Here is a 21,624-nt window from a genome sequence, read left to right on the forward strand (position 1 = left end):
TCTTCCCCTGCGTAAACGCCCCTTGCGATGTTATTAAATGAGGCTATGATAAACCCGAAGGTTTTGAGCCAAGGATTCAATACAATTGTATTATCAGTGTGAGTCTGTACCTAGAGTGCGAACATTGTTTGTGAACATATTGATGCCTGCGTGATTTATGTGTTCACAATTTGGCGCTAGAAACAGGGACTTCGTCCCGGTAAAAGATTTATCTTATCATGTGATTTCATATTAAATTAACATATGATTGCTCTACTTCATTAGCTCTAACAGTATTTACCTTTTGTTAACTTTACCATGTTCATAAACACACCTGTTATCTTCGATAGCTCTGGCAGTATCTGGCGAAGCAATTTAAACTGGTTAAAAGATTTATTACTTAGATCCATGGATTTACATTTTTTAGATCTCGTACTGACCTGTCTTTCCGGTGGGTTTTCGAAAATTTTCAAAAAGATTTACGTGCATTTTCAAGGGGATCCTTTCACGTTTCCGCGTACCTTCAATGAACCCGCATTTTTAAAAGTTCTCTGTGGCCTTCGGGCAGTTTTTCCCTGTCTTGGAGTAAGGAATTTCGTAAACTAACCCGATCCGCACGGACACTTATGTTTCTCGCTGTTTGAAATTCCCTTGTGCAGAAAGAAAGCGACCAAAGGACCTACGATGGAAAAGATGCATGAAGCAGGAAAATCCAAAGCCTCGTCAAAGGAAGCACCAAGGACAACCCCGGTCATCACCCGGAGCAAGCAGAAAGGAGACAAAGCCAAAATGACCAGTCAGAGGCAGGACACTGTGGAAATCACTTCACCTACGAGCGCTAACTCCGTTGCGGCCGCGGCCCTCAGAGCAGCGGAAAAAAAGTATAGTACGGCAGCGGCAGCCCCAAAGGCTGCGGAAGCCATCAAAACTTTTGCTACGAATCAATTTCGCCAACCAAAAGAAAGAGTGGATGAATCCAGAACACACCAACCCGTGCACCCGCCAACCTTCGGAATGCCATCAACAAACGATCAGAATCAAACTGTGCCGGCGGCTCTAACACAGCAGATGGGCACTCGCCCGATTGGAAATGCCAACAATCGAAGCTGAACCTCCCCCACCTTTAGTGCAAACCATAGAAGAAGGCGGCACCATGGCCGTAGTAGCACGAGCTGGGACTCCCAATCAGGGGTCAACCAATCACATCGATTGATGGCCGAGCTTGAAATTGAAGAAGAGCCAGAAGGTTACGCAGATGCTGTAGCTCTGTGGCCAGAGAAAACCAGGATTTAAAAGACCGGATTGCCCTAAGCACAAAGACAGCCAACAACTCGATGAAGCAAATTCAAAGGCACCAGAACCAAACCGAGACCGAAGAGTCATCGTAGCAGCAATGGAAACGCGGCTAAGGGAAGTAGCGCATCCGACCCGGATTATAACGACGGAGAGTCAGCTATCACGAGCAGAAGAGCGTAGGGCACCACCGCGCGATGGAAGAGCTGCGTGATGAAATGATGGCAGAGATCAGGCAGTTAAAAAGTAGACAAGGCGGGGGAAGGTTAGAAGAGGTCATGAGAGAGGCTAACTCCACGCCCCTAACTCATCGCCTGGCCAACACCCCTATTCCACTCAAGTGCCCTGTCCCGACATTCGAATGCTATGACGGATCCAGTGATCCCGCTGCACATATTCGGTATTATAACCGTGTCTTGCTAGATGGAGTCAAACGACGCCGTACTCTGTAGATACTTCCCATCAGCCTGAAGGGATCGATTGTCTTGGTTTGATAATCTCCGCCAGACTCCATCCACTCCTACGACCAACTCGCAGAAAAGTTCTTAAGAACTTACATGTACAACAAGGCTGTTAACACCGGAATGGATAAGCTCTTTTCGCTGCAATCGGCTAAGGAAACCACGAGGGAATACACTAACAGATGGCACAAGATCTGCCAAGCCATAGGAGTGTGGACCCTGGTAAGTATCAACTGCTACAAGTGGGGATTAGACCGAATGAGTCCACTATTTTGAGATTCATGGAAGCGTACCTAAGACAGAGGGAGATCTTCGAATAATTATTGAAAAGCACGCTCGTCTTGAAGAAATCCAGCGTGAAAACCCGAGGGCGTACACCAGAGTCTCACCGTACCAATTCAGCAGAACAAACCAATGGGGCCAAAAGGAATTGTCAGGAGCGGCCTCACGAAGAGAAGGAACGAAGGGATGAACGACGAAAGGCGATCGAAAATTCGAAGATCAAGTTTACACGAAGCTCAATGCTAGCTATGCTCGGATCCTGCGAGAGATCAAAGGAAGGGAAAATGGAGTGGCCATGGTCTAAGGGAAAACAGCCCCGAAACCGAGAAGTCTAAAGATTATGTGAATATCACTGCTTCAACGGACACCAGACCGAAAAATGTAAAAACCTCAAAATAATGATCCAAAAATTGATTGATGCTGGCGAGCTCAAACATTACATACGAAAGGATGTCGCCGAGGATAGATCCAAACGAACCAAGCCAGTCCAACTTCCAGAAGGGAACCGCACAATCAACACCATTCGTGTTCTGAAGCCGCAGGGCCCTCACTTACAGCACAGATAGGAAAGAGGTTACGGAAGCAGTTCGAAGACCGCTGCGAATTGTATAAGATCGATGGGATAGAGGTGGACGAGCACGAAGAGTGGATGGACTCGCCTATTATTTCGATGCTGAAGATATCGAAGAGACATGGAAGACCATAACGACCCCCTGGTCCTCACACTACCAGTGGCTGGATGTAACCTCAAAAAGATCCTCATAGACGGGGGAAGCTCAGTAAACGTTCTATTCTACGACGCATTCAAACGAATGAAACTCCATGAAGAACAACATGACCTCTTATTACACCATCTACGGATTCAATGGACCCCACGAAGCCATTGGGAGACATCGTGTTGCAGTTAACGCCGGACCCATGAAAGTAGAAACACGATTCAGCGTGGTTGACGCCCCATCCCCCTACAACGCCATTATTGGACGAAAGTGGTACATAAACTCAAGGGAGTGGCAACTACTACCAATATCTCAGATTCCCTACACCTGAGGGAGTAATGGAAATCAAGGGAGATCGGGTCTCTGCAAGAGAGTGCCAAGCCACTCAGGATCGCATCAACAACGAACAAGAAGAGCAGCGAAAAACCCGAAGAATTAAAAATAAAGAAGCCGCGAAAGAGAAGGCCATAGACCTGTTCCTCAAGGAAACTACAGGAAGGGGTTTGACCAAAGATGATAATGTCCTAAACACAGAGACAAGTACTTCAGCAGCCAACGAAGGACAGAAACATACTAAATAGCAATCAAAGAACGTCCCAGTCTCGGGGATCCGAAGCCGGTGTTCACGCCAGTAGAGCCCGTAAAAGAAATCAACATAGGAACGGAAGAAAACCCGAAGATGATCAAAGTAGGGACCATAATGGACGAAAAGAGAAGATTCTCTAACCAAATTACTTAAAGAATACGCGGATGTATTCGCCTGGAAATTAGGAGATATGCCGGGATTGACCCAAAAGTAATCCAACACGAGCTGCGCATCAAACCAGGCACCCCCTTTCAGGCAAAAATAAGAAAAGTTGCACCGGAGTATCATAAGGCAGTGGAAAAAGAACTTCGGAAACTACTAGACGCAGGTTTCATCAAGGAAGTCAAGTACCCTACGTGGATCTCCAATGGTCGTCGTTCCTAAGAAAAATGGAGGGGTTAGGATATGCATCGATTTTACTAACCTCAACAAGGCATGTCCAAAGGACAGCTATCCCTGCCAAGCATAGATCAGCTGGTGAAGCGGTAGAAGGATATGAAGAGCTGTCATTCATGGATGGACATTCTGGCTACAACCAAGTAGCCCTGGCAGAAGAAGATCAGCCACACACAGCGTTTTACACCCCCATGGCCTTTATTGCTACACTAGAATGCCCTTCGGACTTCGAAACGCAGGGGCAACATACCAAAGAATGGTCGATGCTATCTTCAGGCCATGGATTGGTAGTACCTTAGAAGTTACGTTGACGATATGCTCGTCAAAAGTAAGCTGCGCAAAGATCACCACCAGGATCTGAGAGATATCTTCGAAGCAATGAGAAACATCACATGAAAGTGAATCCAGAGAAATGTACTTTCGGCGTCACCTCGGGAAATTCCTCGGATCTGGTAACAAAAAGGGGCATTGAGGTAGACCCAGTGATTCAGGCCATAGTAGAAATGCCATCCCCGAAGAATTTAAAAGAAGTGCTCAATGGGTCCATAGCAGCCTTGGGCAGATTTATTGCCCGATCCTCGGACAAATGCAAACATTTCTTCAATATTCTCAAAAAAGGGAGTAAGTTTGAATGGACCGCAGAATGCGAAGAAGCCTTCCAAAAAATCAAAGAACACCTAGCTTCAATTCCGATCCTGCAGAAGCCGGATCCTGATGAGGTTTTGGCATTATACATAGCAGCAACAGAAGACGCAGTCAGCGCAGTGTTGGTCAAAACCAATACGAAGATAGAACAGCCTATCTATTACGTCAGTAAGACCCTCAATTCTGCGGAAAGGAACTACACAAAGATCGAACAACTTATCCTAGCATTGGTTGGGCTACTCAAAAGCTGAGAACCTACTTCCTAACTCACTTCATCCGTCCCATGCAAAGCACCACTGGAAGCAGTCCTCAAAAGCGCGGGAAAAGTGGGCAGAATAGCCAAGTGGAACACCCACCTGGACCAATTCAACATCATTCATGAAATTCAACATTCTCGAAAATCCCAAGTTTTGGCGGATTTCTTAGCAGACCTCCCCCTGGACAACGACGAAGAGATTAAGGGAATACCAGAAGCCGAGAAGAAAGCAAGATCCAATGGATATCCTCGAACCCGCGAGTCAAAGACAATGGGAAGTCTTCGTCGATGGTTCCAAAAATAAGGAAGGAGCAGGAATAGGCATTGTCATCACCACCCCAACCGGAGAAAGGATTGTACAGGCACTCAGGTTAGAATTCAAAGAGCATACCAACAACATCGTTGAATACGAGGCAGTCGTACATGCCCTCCGTGTAATAATAGAATGGGGGTAACCGATGTAAGACTGACAAGTGATTCGCAGCTTGTCATACGGCAAATAGGCTCGAGTACAATGTGTACGATGACACCCTCTCAGCTTACATGGCCTTGGTCCAAACATTGGCGTCACAAATTCCGAACATCAAGTTCCGGCACTTATGCAGAAGGATCTCAGGCACGCGGATGCCCTAGCATATATCATCCATGCTGAAGGATAAAAGCGTCGAAGCTATTAAAATAACAAGGGTATACGAGCCTTCGATTGCATCTCAATTCTCCTTCGCTACCAATCAAGATACAGTGGAAGAAAATATCGAAGACCAGGTAGGAGAAGACATCCATAACGATTTTGACGAAGAAGATATCCTGTCAAGAGCAAATCAAGACGAAGACTTCAGCAACGAAGATGATTGGAGAATGGTGATCCATGCGTTTCTCGAAAAGGGAAGCTTACCCGCGGACCATAAACAAGCTAGGAAAATACTCTCCAAAGTAGGAAGATATGATCTTCGGGATGGGGTCCTGTACAAGAAATCCTTCCTCGGACCGTTACTACGTTGCTTATCCCGGAAAAGGGGCATCGAATTCTAAACGACATCCATTATGGTGACGCAGGGAATCATAGCGGCATGAGATCACTAGCCGACAAAGCAAAAACGCAAGGATATTACTGGCCCACAATGATACAGGATGCCGCAAGAATGTCCCGACGGTGTGAAGAATGTCAGCGCTTCGCCAAATACACGCGCCGCAACAATGTTAAATTCTATAGACTGTTTAGTGTGGTGCCTTTGCAAAATGGGGCATAGATATCGTCGGGCCTTTCGTCGAAGGATCAGGGAAAAGACGATTTTTGATAGTAGCCACGGACTACTTCAGTAAATGGGTGGAAGCTAAAGCCTTAGCCAGGATCAGAGACGTGGATGTGTTTACTTTCATATTCCAGAACATCATTTGCAGGTTCGGCATACCAGCGAAATCGTGTCCGATAATGGTAAGCAATTACAGGGGAAAAACATAGACATGCTCTTCGATACTTTCAAAATAAGGAAGAACAAATCCACCCCCATATACCCTCAAAGCAATGGACAAGCGGAAGCCACTAACAAGACCCTCGCCCTTATCCTCAAAAACAATTAGACGAACATAAGGGGCGATGGTGTGAACAGTTGCACAATGTGTATGGGCATACAGACAACAAGATCTGCCACTGGGGAATCCCCGTTTCTCCTCACTTATGGAGCTGAAGCAGTCATCCCAACAGAGATCCTCATGCCAACCACAAAGACCGAAGCATGGGAGAAAAATCTCACAACAGACATGATGTTAGAGAGATTGGACGACTGAAGGAAGAAGGGAAGCAGCATTGCAGAAGATGGAAAATTATCAACGAAGACTAGCAAGGGAGTACAACAAAAAGGTAAAGCTTCGAAATTTTGTAGAGGGGCAGTATGTGTAGAACAATCCCACAGTATCAACGAGAAAAAATGGGGAAAGTTAGCACCTACGTGGGGAGGACCTTTTATAATACACGACATTGCGGGAAACGGTTCCTACTACTTCGCAATCTGAAAGGCGAGGTCCTCCGGCATCCTTGGAATGCTAAGTGGCTTAAACCTATACCCATAGGAGCAACGCAGCTTTGCATCTGCGTGAAGAAGACCAGAAGAAGAAGGCAGCGTACCGCTCTACATGTTTCTATCTCTGGACGAGGAAGCAGGCCTCAACCTATCAATCAAACAAGCTTTCTAAATTCAAGTAAACAAAACTATCAACAATATTGGGGAAAGTAGTTAATCTACAATCTCTCAGGGCTCCCCCATCAGTGTCCATAAGTGTAAGACCAGGGGGAAGGCACCCAGCAGAAAGAGATACCCAACCAATCTTAAGGCAACGGGTCGACGGAATGGGTGTATGTAAATATTTTAACCCCATATCCTAGAACGTTGCCTCGGCCCCCACCGTCTGGGAATCCTCTGGCCAAGGGTTCGCCAGCGGGGACAGGTCTCAAGACGATCACGAAGGTACCTCCCTTCGGTATCGCACCCAAACACTTAAAAACTCTTCTTTTGTTTTTAGTGTCCTTCCTCACAATGCTTAAAATAAACAACAAACTGATATTGCAGGTATATCAAAAAATGATCCATTTCATAAAGGTTGGTTACAAAAAGCGGCAAGGCCAATTCAAGGAACACATCAAAATATTCTTTTTACAAAATACTAGCAAAATCTAACGGAAGGCTAATGCCGCGGTCTCTACTTAGATGATGCCGCCCCATCAGCAGGGTTGTTCCGAAGAGTTGAAGGGACGCTCCCACCAGATGAGGGTCCCGAGGAGCCAGGCAAGGAGGCAGGTACGGACGACGCGGATAGCTCTTCACGAGGCCATGCTCGGTCTTAAGGCCAAGCTCAATCTTCTCCAGCATCTTGTTTGTCTCCTCAGCCAATTGACACCGAGCCTTATGCATAATAACTGTCGTCCGCTGGTGGGCTTGGATAACAACGAAGATAGACGATTCACTTCTTTAGAAGCAGCACCAACGGCCTCCTCGCGGGATGCCGCCAAACTCTTAAAATGATTAGTCTGTTCTTCCTGCTGCGCTAAGGAAGATTGAGCCTTTTCAAATTTTTCATTTGCAACGCGGAGTTGTCCCTCGAGCTCTGAAAAAGACAACACAAGGGAGTTAGCACAGAAAAGACACAATCACACTCGACGAAATAGGTTATACCTTCGACACAAGCCGAAGCCTCTTCATACTCATTAACAACCGCATCTCGCGCTTCATCAAGATGTCATATTCCTCGGATAATTTCTTATAATCTAGTTGAAGGTTGGTGAGAGTAAATTGACTGGCATCTAATTCTACCTGCTTCATCGAATCCATGTGACGAAGGTGGTTGACTTCGTTGTTTATCTCTGTTACCCCTTTGCTAAGTCTGTACATACATACTTCGAGATTCTCTCAGACTCAGCCTGGCGGGCTATTTCAGCGCGAGACGCAGCAAGGGCTTTGCTGAGAGCCCCAACTTCGGCTCTGGCATCGTCCCTTTCTCTGGTAAGACACATACTCTCCTTAATTCCCGGAAAAGGAAGGGAGCGAGCCTTTTGTAATTCCTCTTCCAGAAGATGTATTCTAGACTCCAACAACGAAGTACGCTCACGGGATTCCCGCAGATTCTCACGTGTCCACAGCAGCGTACCATTGAACAAAGTACGGTCATGGTTATACAGATTCTGCATATCAACCATTGAACATGCCTTGCGCGCCATCCCTCAGCGAGCGTCCCACTTTTTGGCTTCGCTCTTAATTTTCTCGACCAGCTCTTTGATACGAGATTTTTGCCGTGCCCTTTCGTTTCGAAGCCATATCAGCTCGGGGACGCCACCCACTGGAGATAGGGTGGGGAGACTCAGACAGAACAACTAAGTAGTATGAGAGAATTACGAGTGGAGGGTAAAAGAGAAAAGAACCAAACCTGTGAAAGCTGAAACTTGGCCGCGAGTTTGCTCTAACTCAGCGCGAACGGCGCAAGCTCTGAACGAAGACCAGCCTCCGCTTCACCCAGCCTTTTTTCTCTTTAAGGCTTTTCTTCAGTTCTTCTATTTCCACCTCAGCCGCAGATAATTCCTTTTCTCTGTGACGAAGCTTAGCCTCCAGCTTCAAAGATTTCGCTTTAAAGAATTGATACAAACATGGTTACAATGCTCACTCCTCATCATCTACACATCAAACGGCAAACATTATTACACGAAGGATTCAATTGTCACGAAGAGATATGTACGAAGACTTACCTCCAAGACACGCTGCTGGGGAAAACCATATTGGTACCCATCGGCTATGGCCATCATGTCCAACAGAAGTGGGAGGCTCCGATACGAGGGTAGCTTCGGAACACTCAAGCTTTTCCCCCACATCTCAGACGCACGCGCCTCGGAAGATAGTTCCATCATCCGACGGGTATAAGCATCGGAATCTTCTCACCAGCAACCACCGGGGCAGGATGGGGACAAACAACAGACCTTTTTCTTGAGCCAATCCATTATGGCATCCTCACCCTCAAACGTCAGCGAATGAGGGAAATCCTCGGAAGGCGAGTCAACCACAGACTTCCCCTTTGCTGATATTGCCCCATCGGCACAAGTTTCGGCATCAACATGCGCATTGTGATCATCCGCGCCCTCATTCTGAACAGCAGCGTCTTCCTTACCAGAACCCCCGAGCACATCCCAATCATCATTGGGGGAAAGCAAAGAAAAGTCTTCAGGAAAATCGAGAGCATCGTCAAAGAGTTCCCCTGCGGAATAAATCCTGTCAAAGGAGAACTCTTGAGAAATGGTGGGGAGAGTTTCCGCAACCTCACCAGCAGGAGCAGACATATCAGCGATAACACTGCCGTCAGCCACCGCGGTATTATTTCTCCCTTCAACACCATCACAACCCGCACCAATCTCTTCCTCGACATTAGGAGGGGAAGTATCAGTGCGTTCTTCCCCATCAGACATTTCCTCATCCTCGGCAAACTCTTCGTTCACCGGACTGGTAACTTCTTCATGAACCTCAGCCTCACCCGTCACAATGGTAGAAGACTGCTTCGGCCCAATCTTTTTCTTCTTCGACACCTGCAAACCAACACACGTTCCACAAAAAGAATTATTTTTTTCAAACAGTTTGATTTTCAAAAAAGGAGGGGCGCGGCCAGAATCTGCAATAACCATACCTTGGCAGTAGTGGCACTCTTCGGTGGAAGTATAGTACCAGAACCTTCCTCCTCGTCTCCTTCAACGACGTCGAGGGCATAAGGAAAGTTCATGCCTTCGAAATTTAAACGCCAGGGACAGAAATCTCCATAACGAGCAGGAGGAGATTCACGAGGCCTGCTACTCTCAGAAGGACGCCAACCGCGCGGACCGGGAATCCAACCGTACGCCCAAGGACCAACAATTTCAATAACAGTGGCGTGCCACTCATAATCATGGTCACGCTTGATCCTTTCACGCGCGGGAAAAAGTTTCCGCTGACTAGACCCCTCGGTGCCTGGAACATATTCAGTTTGGCATCGCTCACCTCACTTAACAGACGAATTTCGCCCCGAGGAGCAGCGAGGTTCCGAAGGCTAACACTCCACGGTTTACGGTTCCTACTATTGACATAATCCAAAGGAGTTGTTGAAGTTTTCAGGAGTATACCATTCCCTCTCAGCGGGATTTGGAACGTAACATGTCATCGTCGTCTCCCCCTTACTCCGCAGATAACATTCCCTCAGTGCACGGAGATAATTCCCCGATAATTGCGACACGAACGACTGTGAGTATTGGTGGAAGAGCCTTCACGACCAGCCAGCACATCGTAATAAAAGGAATCACCAGACTTGTACAACGGCAGCATAAGACCCGCCTCGAAGGCTCCAACCGTAGTCAACAGGTGAAACTCATCAAACTGATACTTCGAGATGAGCTCGTAAGTAATATCATCCTCAGGGGCATAGAAACGAACCTCGAAGGCTTGAATCTCATGCTTTTCCTTGAAAACTTCAAGGTCAATGTGCTTGAACGTGACTTTCTTCTTGCTGACCGAAACGCTGCGTATCACCGGGGAAGCGCCATCCTCTTTCGCGGGATCGGACGAACCAACAAAAGCCTCGGAAGCTCTTCTTTTCAAAGAAGGATTCTTAGACGATTCAGCCCTCGGGACACCACCTTTGGAGTTCTTCCGTTTGAAAGAAAGTACTGGAAGCGGCGGCAGAGGGTGCTTCACAGGCACTACAGAACGAAGAGGAGGAACATCGAAGGCGCTACCACGAGGAGGTGTCTGCGTACACCTAGAGTCATCAAGAGGACGAGAAACCGCACGATCGGCAGCGTATCGAGACCCGGAAGGATATTTCGAGGGATCCCCTTTCCTAGGAGGAGAGGCCTTCGTCCCAGAAGAAGAAAATTTAATACCACGGGGATCCATTTGAGACGATCTAGAGATATATCCCCCAGGCGGATATGTATCAGACTCTCTGCGCGGAGGGGATCTCGGTAGACTGGAAGCCGGAGTTTGATAAGGAAGTCGCGGACGGTCAGACATGGCTGCGAAGAGGTACAACAAAAACAAGTTAGAAGCAAACACGAGGGCATCACCAAAGATCAAAAAACAACAAAATTACCAGTCCATCTCCACATAGCACAGAAACCCTAAAACTAGCATACAGGCTTGAATCCCCTAAAACCCTAAACTTAAAAGTCCAATCAATACAAGTAAAGCAATGGCCTCCTTGACTTGAGACGGAGAACAGGGGCAAACTAGCATACAAGCATCAAAAGATGTTCTTCATCACAAACAAGGGACGACAACATCAGAAGTGGGAGACTCCGATACGATCAACAGCAGAAAATTTACAATCAACACAACTTAAAACAACAGAAACAAAGAAAAGAAACCTTAACACCACAAACGAAATCCCGAAAGAAGACAGCAAATCAGAAACAAAGAAGAAACGAGCGTGATAAATGCTAAGACATAGAATTTAATGGTTGAAGAACAAAGAATGAAGACTGACAGGGAGAATGAAATTAATTTTCAAGGAGAATGAAATTAATTTTTCTCCCCTCCTTAATGTACTCGAAAGAAAGAGAAGTTAATGGAGGAATGAGAAACGTGCCCATTAAATGAGCAGTTAATGCACGAATAAGAAACATGCCCAAGTATCTAGGAGAAGTTATTAGGAGATAGGAAGAATATGTAACGACTGTTTTCTTCAATGCTCCCACTAAACACTCAAGCCCGAAGAAAAGGGGAAAATTGTGTGTGCATATCTCATCATCAAACACGTGTATATAGGAAGATACGTGGAAAGCATGCGGACAAAGTCATCAAAACATGATGACACACGCCCATAGCCAAGAAGCCCATCCCGTCGACGTCGGATCCTTTCCCGAACAAATCTAAGGGCAGAAGTTAAAAGATGTACCGAAAACACGATGCACTGCGGAGCACCAAATAACTCCCGAAGAGTTACTTTATCTCATCCCCAAAATAATTCAAGATCAACGGTGGAGAGAAGGTGAACTGACATGGACGTGACAGGGGCAGAAGACACTTGTCTGACACGAGCAGCGCCTCAACTACCCGCATTAAACACTCTGAGCAGTGTACGTGTCGATCAGCCCGTGGAACGAACGAGGATGACTCTGCGTGATCAATCAATGAACGAAGACATCCGCGTGATGGACACAAAGCACAAGAAGATAAGGTTCCAACGGTCCTCATAAATGGGTCCCACACTCTAACCCTATAAATACCCCCTCTCCACCAAGAGTGAGGGGATCGGAAAAATCAGGGAGAGAAGGAGAGAGAAGGATTGTGAGTGTAAGTTTGTCCTTTACAATATACAAACCTATGTAAACTCCAAAGTCACTCGACTATCTCTGTAACCATCAAGTACATAGTGAAACAACAACCTCGTGGATGTAGGCCTTAGTGCTGAACCACGTAAATCCCAGTCTTATTTACATTTCAGCACTTTATATTCTCCTAACGCTCCATGAGTTTTATTTTTATACTTCGTTTTCTTTATCTTCCCCTGCGTAAACGCCCCTTGCGATGTTATTAGATGAGGCTATGATAAACCCGAAGGTTTTGAGACAAGGATTCAATACAATTGTATTATTAGTGTGAGTCTATACCTAGAGTGCGAACATTGTTTGTGAACATATTGATGCCTACGTGATTTATGTGTTCACATGCATGTATGTTTGGCATTAATTGTATGTATCTGCTGTTGTGCACAGAACAATTGCTGCCGAAGATTTTGCATCAGATGATTCGGATGAATTGTGCGGCCTGTCGGATGATGAAGATGAAGATGAAGTTAGTACACAGAGCATTGTAAATCAGAGAGTTGACCCAGGCTTATCTGTCCGTCATTATCTTGGAAGAATGGATATTAAATGTCCAGTGCATGAAGTGCTGCATTGGATGGGTGAGAAGCTGTCCACATTATCCAAGAAGAAACCAGTCTTTGGTAAATGTTTTCCCAAGGGAAAGTAATACTCCCTATGCTGCTTGAACCAACCCAGGCACTAACGGATTTATACGAGGAGATGATGTCCATTCAGGATTATTCCGTGATCACATCCGAGAGTATAATGCTTCGAATGCTTTTACTAGTTTTGGTTGCTGACTGGATGACAGAGCTCTAAAGATTAAGGGTCCGAAATGCTTTTCAATACACGGGAAACTTTGTCTCGGGACTGGAGAGTTAGTGCCCGACGATGGAAAAGGTATATGATCCTAGTCAGGCCCTGGATTTTCGTGTGAAACGAAATCCCCAGTTGAAGAGATGCTCCTTCCTCTGCTCCTTTGTCTCTAAACGTACAAAGCTGTTGGCAGATCATTTGAGCGCGAAGTACAGTGAATGGTAGCCAGTCTAATTTCTAATTGATCATCAGGTAAACTACTTCCGTTTTCTTATATTTATTTTTAAACCTTTTTTGGTGGAATTGCTTTGAAGAAGCCTTTGCTTGAATTGTCTTTAACTGTCAACTAGAAATTGGTATAGCATTGCGCATAATTAAAAGCAACTTAACCGTTATAACAACAAAACAATTATATAAATATAACACCACTTGGCGGTAGTTGCAGGTATGGTCGAATTCAAGCTTTAGCTTTTCTTTTTGTTGGTAATACTTTTCTTTAGAGGCTGGTATTCTCATGTTATGTGTGACTAGATGGAGTATTATTACTGGAAAATTCCAAAGTAGGCCAGCATAGATAGAGTCATCGTGCATGATAACTTCTTCATTCTATTTCTATACATTTTCATTAAAAAACATTCCTGAATATGATCAGGGCCTGTAACTTGATTCATAAACAATGAGCTAAAACATTGAAATGATTTGGGTTTTTGGTTTATAATAATCTGCATGCATACCAAACGACAACAACATTTAATATTTCAACATCTAGGCCATAGGAAACACGTGCGGTGTAGGTTTCCAGGTAGTTGCATGTACCCCAGTAGCTCAAAACCATGATAATAACATATGCCTTCAGAATGAACTTAATGGGTTCTGTTCATATAATTTTGCTAAAGCTTTTAGAATTTCAACAACTGAGCTTTGCCTTGCTTGACAATTATGCCAGCATTAAATACAGACAAGCATAGTTGCTGAGAAGGGATTGAAAAAGCCTGTGTACGCATCTGCTCGCTCGAAGAGGTTAGAAGTTTCACATTTGAAAATACTTGTGGACAGGTGCATTGACCTTCTTTTTCGCTGACCTCAAAGGTTCTCGAACCCCAAGTTAGCTTCCTAATCTCCAAGAAGAATACCCACTCACGATGTTGGATTCTTCGATCCATCTGTTCAGCTATATCCACCTGATGTAACTACTGTTATAACATCTCAATTCCTTATAAACCAATTCTAAACATTCCTTAGTAACCATTTATAAACAAATGACAGTATACTTAGTAAGGAAAGAAATACACTTTATTACATGATTAATGGCAAATGCAAGATGAAACTTAGTTTATATAAAGACAACTCTCTTTATTGTAGTTTAGAAAATCTCTCAAAACTAAACACAAGCTCTAATCTTGCTCATATGATCAACCACAACTTTGGTGATCATATATATATAGAACTATGAATTCCTTTTCCTAGTCCTATTACCTTATTACATGTCTTTCCTTTTCTTAGAACTAGATGACTTCTAATTCCCTTAGGATTACATCAATTTCCTAATCTTGTCCTAACCAGCTTGTTAGTGACTTCTATGTTGAAGTTTAACCAACATTCTCCCCGTTAAGCTTCAACCTTACCCGTGACATATCTTGTACTCCAATCAATTGTCTCATTTCTTCAAACTTGATCCGAGCTAATGTCTTTGTCAATATATCTACTTTCTGCTCAGTTCCTGGTATGTGTTCAACGTTGATGATCTCCTTCTCGATACATTCTCGTATGAAATGATACCTTTTGTGAATGTGTTTCGTCTTCCCATGAAACACTGGATTTTTAGTGAATGCAATTGCAGACTTATTATCAATCTTGATGAGAACTTTTTCAGGTTCTCTTCCTTTGATTTCACCCAACAGTTCTTGAAGCCATATTGATTGTTTAGCTGCTTCTGTTGCAGCCATAAACTCAGCTTCACAGGATGAGAGGGCAACAGTGTCTTGCTTCTGTGAACACCATGTAATAGGTGCTTCTCTTAGATAAAATATATGACCAGTTGTACCTTTTCCATCATCTTGGTCAATATTATGACTGCTGTCACTATACCCAACAATTCCTTTTAATCCTTCTCGACCATACTTCAATCCATAGATGATTGTTCCTCTTAGATATCTCAATATCTGCTTTATTACATCACCATGAGACTTGTGTGGACTCTGCATATAACGGCTTGCTACTCCCACAGAGAAAGCCAAGTCTGGTCTTGTGTGTAACAAGTATCTAAGGCATCCAACATTTCTTCTATAACTCGTTGGATCAATCTCAGCTTGTTCTTGTGCCTTTGAAACTTTAAGTCCAAACTGCATTGGTATTTTAGTTGGATTACAAGTTTCAAGTCCTGCTTCTTTCAGAATTCTCCTTGCATAAGCTTCTTGTTTAATCTGAATCCCATCTACTCCTTGATGGACTTCTATGCCAAGGTAATAAGTGATTTTTTCGAGGTCTGACATCTCAAACTTTGATGACATTTCTCTCTTGAACTCATTGATCACCTTAAGGGAGTTGCCATTCAAAAATAGATCATCTACATAGACTGCAATCACAAGAAGCGTTCCCTTTTCTTCTCTTCTGTATACTGATGTTTCTTTAGAGCACTTAACAAATCTGATTTCTCTTAAGATTTGATCTAACTTTGTATTCCAGGCTCGAGGAGCTTGTCTTAGACCATATAGAGCTTTTGATAACTTATAAACCTTATGCTCTTGTCCTTTTACTTCAAAACCTTCTGGTTGTTCAACATACACATCTTCTCGCAATTAACCATGTAAGAATGTTGTCTTAACGTCTAAGTGGTGAATTTCCCATGATTTTGATGCTGCTTCTGCTATTAAGAGACGAATTGTCTCTAGTCTAGCAACTGGTGCGAAAACTTCATCAAAGTCTATGCCTGATTCTTGAACGTATCCCTTAGCTACAAGTCTTGCCTTATATTTGTTAATAGTTCCATCAGCATTTCTTTTAACCTTGAAGATCCACTTAAGACCAATCACTTTTACCCCACCTGACTTATCAACTAGAAACCAAGTCTTGTTTCTGTTGATTGAAATAATTTCTTCTCTACATGATTGTGTCCATTTAGTCGAGACCTTTGCTTCCTGAAAATTCCTTGGTTCATCATTAACAGAAAGTAGCATTATCTCACATTCTTCTGCAGCTTGAAGAACATAATCCTCCAGATATTGTGGCTTTTGTGTCTGTCTTGTTGATTTTCGCAGTGGAATGGGTTGAGTTATTTCATCGATCTCTTCTTCTTCTTCTACTTCTTCGTTATTCTCAGTGTTTTCATTATTCTCTTCTTCTTCTTGATTAACATCATTGTTTCCATTGGTATTGATGATTATGGGTCCTTTGCCTTCATAAATTACTTGACCCCATCTCATGTGAAACATTCCTGGATCCCTACTTTGTCCATCATTAGTTTCTTTCCAGTTCCAGTTTGCTTTTTCATCGAATACCACATCTCGACTCACTATTACTCTTTTCGTTGTTGGATTGAATAATCTGTAAGCTTTGGATCCAGGCTCAATTCCTAGATGCACAAGAGTCTGAGATCGATCATCCAGTTTCTTAAGAGTTGCAGAATCAACTTTTGCGTATGATTTGCAACCAAACACTCTTAAATGATCTATGTTTGGTTTTCTCTTTCGCAAACTTTCATATGGAGTCATGTCTTTCAGAGCTTTCGTAGGTATCCTGTTTATCAGGTATGTGGAGTGTCGTACAGCTTCTCCCCATAGATAATTAGGTACCTGCATATCCTTTAAAGAACTTCTTGTCATCTCTATTAGAGTCATGTTTCTCCTCTCCACCACTACGTTTTGTTGTGGTATCCCTCGAACCATCTTGTTCTGAGACATTGCTTTTAAAGTTCTAAAGCTTATGTGTCCTAATCTTGCGTGCCACTTCCATGTCTGATCTTCCAGTCTCATATTCAGACATAATGGCCTTCCAATCATGAGACTTATATTGTAGAGTCTATTTTGTGAGCGTGAGACTCTAACTAAAAGTCTTCCACTTGGGTCATAAACTGTTAGATAATCTTGTCGCATTCTAAAATCACATCCAACTTCTGTAGCTTGTCCTAAACTTAGAATGTTGCTTTGTAAGTTTGGTATGAAGTAGATGTTTGTGACAAGCTTCTGTTCTCCGGTCTTGCTCTGAAATAGAATTGATCCTTTCCCTTCAATTTCTACAGAAGATCCATCCCCAAACTTCACTTGTCCTTTGATTTTCTCATTGAGTTCAGAAAAGTAGTGTCTCTTACCAGTCATGTGATTGCTGGCTCTATTATCTAAATACCAGATTCCTTCTTCTCCGTCCTTTGATTCGTAGTTCTTTGGTATTAGTTTCCCTTCGTTTAAGAATACAACTTCGTGCATGAAAAGAGTTGTATCTGCTTCCCTTGTTTCATTCTTGTTTTCTTCTTCCATCTTTTGTATTCTTTCAGGGCATACAAAGGAGAAGTGTCCTGGTTTATCACATCTGTAACAAATAATGTTTGATCTATCATTCTTTTCTTTCCCTTGGTTTTGATCATTCTGACTTGTTGTTCTATCTTGTGAGTTAAACCTTCCTCCCCTTCCTCGGCCTCTGTTTCCTCTACCACCTCTTCCACGACCTCTGTCGCAGAGTTTTGTTGGTAAGAGTTTGTGTACAAGAGTTTTCCTTGAGTTTCTCCATTGTTTTCTTCATCAAGGATTCTCTCTTCATATGCTTTCAATCTTCCAATTATATCTTCATAGCTAGTCTTCTTTAAATCTAAGACTTGTTCGAGAGAAGCTATGATATGAATATACTTGGATCTTGGTAAACTATTGAGAAACTTCTTTACCAGTTTATCTGCATCAATGGATTGTCCAAGTGACGCAGCTTTTGAGGCTATCTCTGATAGCTTTCCTGCAAAGCTATCAATAATATCAGTTTCTTTCATCTTCATTCTTTCAAATTCAGACATTAAGGTTTGCAGACGTGATTCTTTAACTCGGTTAGCTCCGAGATTACGTGCCTTTATTGCATCCCAAATTTTCTTTGAAGTTTCCTGTTCACCAACTTGTAGAACAAGACATTCTGGTATTGCTTGAAAGAGTAATCCAATGGCAACATTGTTTTTGTCTGGGTCCAATGTACCAGGATCAATTGTTTCCCAAACTTTGTAGATTTTCATCAGTACCTTCATTCTCATGGCCCATACTGTGTAGTTTGTGGCGCTGAGGATTGGAACTTGTATTGATGGTGGCGTGAACTGTTTTGCACCCACAATGGTGGTTTCGCTTTCCATGGCTCAGAAACAAGCTCTGATACCAATTAATGGCAACTGCAAGATGAAACTTAGCTTATATAAAGACAACTCTCTTTATTGATGTTTAGAAAATCTCTCAAAACTAAACACAAGCTCTAATCTTGCTCATATGATCAACCACAACTTTGGTGATCATATATATATATATAGAACTATGAATTCCTTTTCCTAGTCCTATTACCTTATTACATGTCTTTCCTTTTCTTAGAACTAGATGACTTCTAATTCCCTTAGGATTACATCAATTTCCTAATCTTGTCCTAACCAGCTTGTTAGCGACTTCTATGTTGAAGTTTAACCAACAATGATCTCCACCAAAGAGTTTTTTGAAGTTCCTTAGATCCATCCCAGGTATGTGTTCAGGTGTTTTACCAATCAGGAAAAACTTTGCATAGCCCGAGCAATCTTCTACACATAACTTCAACAACAACCTGCAAGACAGATGCATTTTAGTTTCCATGCAAAGAATCTTCTACATATAACTTCAACTCACCGGCGATAACTTCATTGGTGTAAAATAGACCACATCCAGGATTCTAAATTTCTTATTCTATTCTAAATTTCTAATTTTAACTTACTTAGTGGAGTAACTCGCATTCGAATTTGACCACAATTTCTATTTATCTCCATCGAATAGCTAGTTAAGAGTCTAGTATAAAATTGTATGAAAGATCTTACGGGGACTACATGTAAACTCCTGTTATTGGGAAGATTAAAACATAACATATTAATTAGGCAAACATGGAAGAAGGTAACAATAAGCAAAACATACACCATTGGCTCAATTCTAGCATGTTATGAGATATCCTCAGACGTCATTTGAAATTTTAATGTAATGGCCTACATTCAAAACTACATCGCCGATGCCCACATATAAGAGGGTAACTTCGGTGGTGACTCATATACACAAAATGGCCATTTTCAGGACCACCAATAATGATTTGCGGAAAAGAGATTCATTCTCGGGCTAATCAGATTTTTTTTTAAGAGGTTTCTTTTTTGGGCCGACCGAGCGAAGCGAGGGAAGATCTTTATATGACCACTTTTTTGTAAATCTTAAGTCATCAATGAATAAAAAAGATTGGATTTTGGTGTCCCAAGACCCCCAACCATTTTCAACCAATAGTGAAAGGATTAAAAAGCCCCTCCATGTATCTATTTCTCACTAAAACTAGCGTAAATATATCACAACACGATGGGTAATCACGTAATGGGCAGAAAAAAGGACACGGAGGTTCGAAACGTTGTAATTGTTGAGGGGTAGTCCAGGGTAAAATCACCTAAAGGTAGCGGGTTCGAATCCGGATACCTCCTTCTTTCTTTTTCCTTTTTTTTCTTCCCCTCCTTCTTTCTTCTCCTTAGTTATTTTTACTTCTTCGTCCCATAACTCCAACAGACAAACTCCAGAGAAACGTTACATCCACTTCGCCGCAAACTACCACCATCACCACCGCCGTAAACATCAGTCACCGATACCACTACCACCTCCGCCGCTGCAAACAGATTCAGGAACACCTCCACCGCTGCAAATAGATTCATGATTCAGTTGATAACCCTAGAACACAGATGCATCTGTTGATTTGAAGCTCATAAATGAATTCAAGCACAGATGCAGAATCCAGGGAAGAATTGATTGAAGAATTTAAGGAAGAGATTCATGATTTGTGATGATTAAATGAATGGGTTTTCCCCTGAATTGGTGATGAAATTGAGGGCTAGGTCATGAACTGCTGATGGATCTGATAATTTTGAGCAAGCTTCATCCAAGAAAGGGGATCTAAGATGAATTTAGGGTTTCTGAAGTGCTGCAATCGATTGATAGAAGAGTTTGTTGTGAGATGGGTTCGATATTTGTAGAGGAGATTGAATCTGAGAATTGAGTTGAAGATGTATCCAACAAACAACAGAGAAGAAAGAGTTGATTCAATAAATCAGATGGAAGATGTTCATGGGTCTGAGGATGGTGGTCATGAACAATTTACATTGAATTATGATATGGGTTTGATAGTAATTGTGTGGTCGTTCAGTCAATCAGGGTTTGATGTTGCTGTAGTTCAAAGAGAGGAAAGGGGGTTTGCAGAGAATTCCAAGTGCAACAGCGAATTGAGATGGGTTTCATGGTTTATATCAGCCAGGGTTTGAGAAGCTGGTACTAGTGTGGATGACTGAGTTGCTGGTTGAGAACTCAAAGGAATGGTGTTGCTGTGTTGAGTTTGAATTACAAGAGATGCAGTGTTGCAGGGATTGAGAATGTGCTGTTGAGATGATGTCTGGTGATATGCAATTGCAGCTAAAGCAATGGGGTGAATGCAGTGGATAACCTGATAGATAATAGTTTTCGGCCCACAAGCAGACCAAGGTAACCAATGGAATTGGAAGAACTTAACTATTTGTGGATAAAAATCCTGATTACATGTATTTTCATGGACTTGATTGATCGTAACTGGTATGCTAAAAGTCAGTGGCACATTGCTTATGGCTTTAAACTTGAAGTGCTACTTTGTTATATTCTGATGACATCTTAACTGACTGTAGGGAGTGAATAGACTATGAGATCTCTAAACCTCTATTTTGTGTTCTTTCTTGAATTTTATGAAAATGTTTTCCCTTGCTTGCAAAGTGTAGTATTCATAAATCTGAAGTTTTGAGTCTTTTGACTAAATTAAAGTAGGAGATCAACTAACATGTATATTCGTTGGTGTGAGAACAAAAGAGGATTGATGAGATCAACTAACATGTATAATGGAAGAGATGGTGCCAGAACATGGTGGTGATGTGTTCTTGGTGGTTTCTGGTAGAGCTGTAGACTGGAATTACAGTTGGTTGAGGTGCTAATTGTGCTCGAATTGGTGAAGATGCAATGAAAGGAAGATTACAGGGAAAGATGGAATGAATCTGGTGGTGTTTGAGGTGCAGCCACAGATGCAAGAAATGTTGTTGATGTTGGTGAATGAAGCTGTAATGGGATTTGGTGATTGCACCTGCAACTGCAAATAAGAGTACAAGGTGGTTTGAGCTGAGAGTGGTCAAGAGAGTAAGCTTG

Source organism: Papaver somniferum, chromosome 5, assembly GCF_003573695.1.
Source record: "Papaver somniferum cultivar HN1 chromosome 5, ASM357369v1, whole genome shotgun sequence".
In the NCBI taxonomy this organism is placed as follows: Eukaryota; Viridiplantae; Streptophyta; class Magnoliopsida; order Ranunculales; family Papaveraceae; genus Papaver; species Papaver somniferum.